Genomic DNA, 5,503 nt, shown 5'->3' with positions numbered 1-5,503 from the left:
GTGCCTCCACCTCAACATTCTTAGGTTCAGAATGAACCACCTCTCATTTTGCAACATTTGGCATAGATCTGCCCATTTTTAAATCTATCTCTGTCCCTCTACAATTTTCTACTGCTATCCTCACAACTTAACACACGTTCAAACTTAGTATCATCCGCAAACAGATAGAAGTTTATCCTTCATCAGTATATTTAGCAAAAAGCTGTGGCCCCAACATAGATCCCTGAGGAACAACACTCAATATTGTTTGCCAGTCAGAAAACACCCCCTTCAACCCAACTCTCTGTGTCCTGTACCCCAACTAATTTGTGCAATCCTATAGTTTAATGGTTAGAGCACTCGTCTTGCAAACGAGAGGACCTGTGTTTGATTCCCAGCAGAGCGAAACATTGGGCAAGTTTCCTTACTCCACACATCTCGAAGATATGATAATGCAAATATCAAAAAAATCAGATGCGAGGATTAGTATTATATTATAATTTGCCAACAGATTGCCTCCGATCTCATGTGTCTTCATTTTAGCCAACAGCCTCTTATGTAGAACTTTATTAAATAAATGCCTTCTGAAAATCCATGTAAATAACATCCATTGACCCTCCCATTTCCATCACTTTAGTAACCTCTTCAAAAAATATTTTGTAGGCAAATGCAGCAGCGAATTTGTACACAGTAATGTCCCACAAACATTCATTGAATGACCAATTTTTATTTGGGGCACTGTTAACCAGGATACCCCTTCTCTTATCAAATAATGCCATGGGATTTTTAATGTCAACCTTAACAGAAACACGGAACCTCAATTTAATATGTCTTCCAATAGACGGCACCTCCAACAATGCAGCACAACCATAGCGTTGAATTGGAGTGTCAACCTAGACTAAGTGAGTTAAAAGTCCCAAGGTGGGAGTTGAACCCACAAACTTCTGACTCACAAACTGGAGTGCTACTAAATGTGCCAGGTTGACATGTAGATGTCTTACTCAGCCAAATAAAGACTTCAAGCTATCAACAGCCCAAAGTACTGGAATTACTACTAATGTAGATATTAATAATAATAATAATAATCCTTGTATTTGATATAGTACCTTATCACGTCTTCTAGACATCTCAAAGTGCTTCACAGAAGATACTGTAAAGTAAATTGACTGTATATTTGTGGGCAAAATGCGGCAGCCAAATTGCGCTCAGCAGTGTCCCACAAACTGTCGTGGATTGAAGTGACCAATTTATTATTGTTTGTTTTTCTTGAGGGATTATTATTAGGCGTGTGGAGTAAGGAAACTTGCAAAGGGTTTTGCCCTGCCAGGAATCGAACCTAGGTCTCTTGCTTGAGAGGCGAGTGCTCTAACCACTGAGCTACAGGACTCCACAATAATATTACAACCAATATAAAATAACAACCTTAATAAATGTTATTTTAGTTAAAACATTGAATGTAACTTTGAATACAATTCATCAGATCTGTTTCTCTTGCCGAGTAACCGAAAACAAATGTCTAATTTCACTTACTTTATTTTCTTCTCCCTCCGCCCATTAATAGCAATTTAAGGCTCTGCAGACTGCATTAATGATTTTGGGTAACTGGTGAAATAATTGAGTTAATTTCTTAAAGCTGAATATCTATAGCACTTTCTTTCTTTTCCTATTCTATTCCACCTACCTCTCCACTACATGAGACACCACAGACAAGAAGTGAGTCAGAAAAATATCGCAGAGTCCTTCTCAGAGTCCTTAATTCAATGGATACTAAAATAGTGTGTTTGGGGTTTGGAAGATCAGCGACTCTTGAAATGATAAGCAGAAATCTGCAGCAGAAAGCATATCTATTCTGTGAGCAATAAATCCGATACATATGTATTTTGGAACACAAATCAATTAGCTTTAGCTTCTCATAAAGAAGAGCTTGTGATTTATTTGTAGTATACCGGAGAGCTTAAAATACAAATAAGTACATGTCCCTAATATTACATTTTGAAGTAATATAATCCTTAATAATCCTTGCATTTGATACAGTGCCTTATCCCATCTTTGAGACGTCTCAAAGCGCTTCACAGAATATACTGTACACTGAATGGATTGTATATTTTGTGGGCAAAATGTGGCAGCCAATTGCACACAGGAATCCCCAAGCCTTGGCTCTTGCCAACCTGTGCCTAATATTTTCCGTAATTAGGTAAGCAGTATGTATCCCTCCAGGGAAAAAGTGTGCATTCCATTCCAACAATCTATCGCTGGGATTTCTACATGTGGGTGGGATACATAGAAATCTCAGCTTGGTTTGCATACTCTTAAGCATAGAATGAGGTTCCACATGTGCCAGACACCTGGCTAACAAAAAAAAAGGTTCAAACCAAGAGTTTTTTTAAAAAGCTTTTGAAGGTCCAATATTCTTTGTCCTATATTCATCATTGCCAATAGGTCATTTCACCCTTTTTCTGACTGGATAGACAAATTCCCATCATACAGTTACTTGCTTTAATGAGTAGACAGCAGGTTCACCCCTAGCTCGGGTGCCCATCCAGTATCGTTTGCTTTGGGACAGAAAAGCCACTATTTAACCAGAAAGTCATATTTCTACTTACTCTGACTTTCTCTGGACCAACATAAATAAATTATTTTAAAGTAGAAATCAAAGAGAATTTGTCAGTTTCACAATTATTCAACCCTCTCGTTGATCTTAACTGTTAGCGTTAAATATTTTGTGTTATTAAGTTTTATGTTAATCAAGAGGAGGGAATGTTAGCGTAGAGTTTAGAGACAGCACTTCCCCTTTTTAGGAATTCATTGCCATCATCAAGCACTCCTTAGCCTACTTAGATGCAAAGTAAAGCTTCTTCTTTTCTGTCCTAATATTGTGCCAAATTCCAAATTCAGAAGAACACCAACAATTAATAATCCTTACGTTTGATAATCCTAATTAGATTTTTTTATATTCCTTGCATTTGATATTGTGCCTTATCGCGTTGTTGAGAAGTCTCAAAGTAAACTGAATTGACTGTATGTTTTATGGGCAAAATGCGAAAACACAACAGGGCACAGCAGTGTCCCACAAACAGTTGTGGATTGAGTGGCCAAACTATTATTTTTTTTAAAAGGGATTGTTACCCCCGGAAAACAATTCGCCAACCAACTAACAACCGGGTTTCTACTTACTGCTAGGTAAACAGAGACGCGTGGAGTAAGGAAACTTGTCAAAGGTTTTGTCCTACCCGGGAATCAAAGCTGGGTCCTCTCACTTGTGAGGCAAGTGCTCTAACCAATGCGCTACGGGACTTGAATAACTGAACCAGAGTGACTTTTCTTTTTCTCGCATCAGCTGTCCTGCAGTGTCTCCAAGTGAGATTACTGATTCACTGACACATTTTAGAATAATAAGTCAAGCTAAATATATATATACGTGACCAAATGAAGTGCGCCATAAACTAGTCCAAATTGTGCCATGTCAGATCACTGCAAGTTTGGAATGCAGTTCAATGTTCATCCTCCCAAGGATCACTGGTGCATTCATTTGCAGGATGATGTTGAGGGTATTAGCAAGCTGAGATAAAAGCAACATTTTGGTGAGAAATAATGCAGAAGGATGAAATCTATGGAGGGTGCTGTAGCATTCAAGAATTCAACAGCTTAACACTGAATAAGGATTGGAATAAATCATGTGCATTACCGGCAGAGATTGAGTCTCTTATTGCTGACAAATTTATTGGCTTGATCTTATTATGTGATCTTATTATTTTAAAAATCCTATTAAGGGCACGCACAGCTAGGGTGAGTAAATTTAACAACAATAAGAGAATCATCCCAGAGTCCCTGTGCATTAATATTGGTAATGCATGGGTAAAAATTGCAAGCTGTGGTGTGATTGTTACCATCAGTGATAATTAACGCATCGTTGATCAATACAACCGGGATGGCTCAAAATAATTAGTTTAAGGCAGCGTGTGTATAAAATAACAATAATCCTTGCATTTGATATACCATATTTCACGTCAAGAGGATGTCTCAAAGTGCTTGACATGATTTTACTGCAAACTGCAGTGACCGTATGTTTTGTAAGCAAACAGGCCATCAAATATCATGCTCCACAGCTGATCATAGCAATGGATGTTGTGGGCATGCCTTTGAGTCCAAACTTTGTATGGAGGTTGGATATGGTGGACCACAACAATAACAATTTTAGATTTATGTAGCAGCTTTCATGTCAGGTAGATGTCACAAGTGGCTTCACAGAGCCCAAGCCAGGAGTGGTTGCAATTGAGGAAAGTGCTCGTCGGTGGGAGGTGGTGGGGAGCTGACCAAAACCATGTTGGAAAAAAGCATGGTCAAATCAGGCTTTAAACAATAATTACCATCTAGCCTGGACCATATTTATTAACACATCAGACTCATAATTTCCATTCTCATTATAACAGTTTTTATCAGAAGTAGATTATTGATCTAGTTAAATCCTTCAATTCCTTGATCCTTAATCTCCTTTTTCAGTCACATGATTTGCAACCTCCACATAATAATTATTGCAGGAAATCATACTTACATTACAGGTGCTCTTAATACTGTTCAACAGACACAATCATTTAACCATTTTGCATGTGACCCTTGGCATTTGATAGTGTCGGGTGTTATTGTTAAATGCACAGAGTTTTCCCGGCCTTTGTGGAGTGAGCAAAGGAAATGTCACTGAGGTCATTTTGTTTAGAATCACTGCTTGTATATGTTTCTCCAGATCCAGACATTGCAATTCCAGTTCATTTTCTCAAAGTGGCCAATGATAAAAGTGAATGCGGTGAACAATTACTACTTGGAATGGATTTTTGAGATTGCCAGAAAAGTGCTTATTACTTTCAAGGAACCTCTATTAAGAAAATAGCAGATGCAAAAAATTTCCTCAAATGTAGGCTGTGTCATTAATTAAGCTGGCAATTCTAATTGAAGAGCTTCCCATTAAATAGAGTACACTGTATAGAGTACATTTTCACCATTATGCTGCACACATTTTGCTCAAATCAGAGAAATTTCTAAAGAGGTTTGTGATTTTCTAAAATCACAAATTGTTGCAAACTTTGTTCATCTGTGATTACAGTAGAATTTTAACCCACGTTTCAAACATGCACATAATGTGAATAATTAGGAGACACTATGGCAGCAAGGTCGTTGCCATGCTAACTATGATTTTTCATGAGAATTTTGAGTAAAGTGATTTTACTCAAATTGAATGCTTAGATGAATTTGTATATTGCTCTTTAATCAAAGTTTAAGTGGTGCAACGGTCCTTTCAACTCTCCAATTGCACTTAGCTCATATTTATTCTTTCATAAAAAAGACTTTGTTGATTCACTCCCTTGCTGCATGTGTAAATCAAAAGAAAGAGCAAAGTATTTCATTCTGTCATTGCCAACTTTCAGCGAACACAAGAATTTATATAAGACTTCGTCTTAAAATTGTGTCCTGGCCAACAATTTCCCCTCTTCCTCATGTGAAGGGCTAACCTCCTCTTGAATGCACCTCT

At 37.6% G+C, this 5,503-nt stretch overlaps 1 non-coding gene across 1 annotated transcript; it reads right to left on the bottom strand.

Moving 5' to 3' along the window:
* Positions 1-1,294: 1,294 nt before the first annotated feature.
* Positions 1,295-1,366, bottom strand: trnae-cuc. The gene has a single exon. It is a non-coding gene; the product is annotated as a tRNA-Glu (tRNA).
* Between the last annotated feature and the right edge of the window lie 4,137 nt (positions 1,367-5,503).

This window comes from Callorhinchus milii, unplaced genomic scaffold, assembly GCF_018977255.1.
Source record: "Callorhinchus milii isolate IMCB2004 unplaced genomic scaffold, IMCB_Cmil_1.0 Scaffold2, whole genome shotgun sequence".
NCBI classification, from domain to species: domain Eukaryota; kingdom Metazoa; phylum Chordata; class Chondrichthyes; order Chimaeriformes; family Callorhinchidae; genus Callorhinchus; species Callorhinchus milii.
This window is presented reverse-complemented; position numbering and strand designations above follow the sequence as displayed.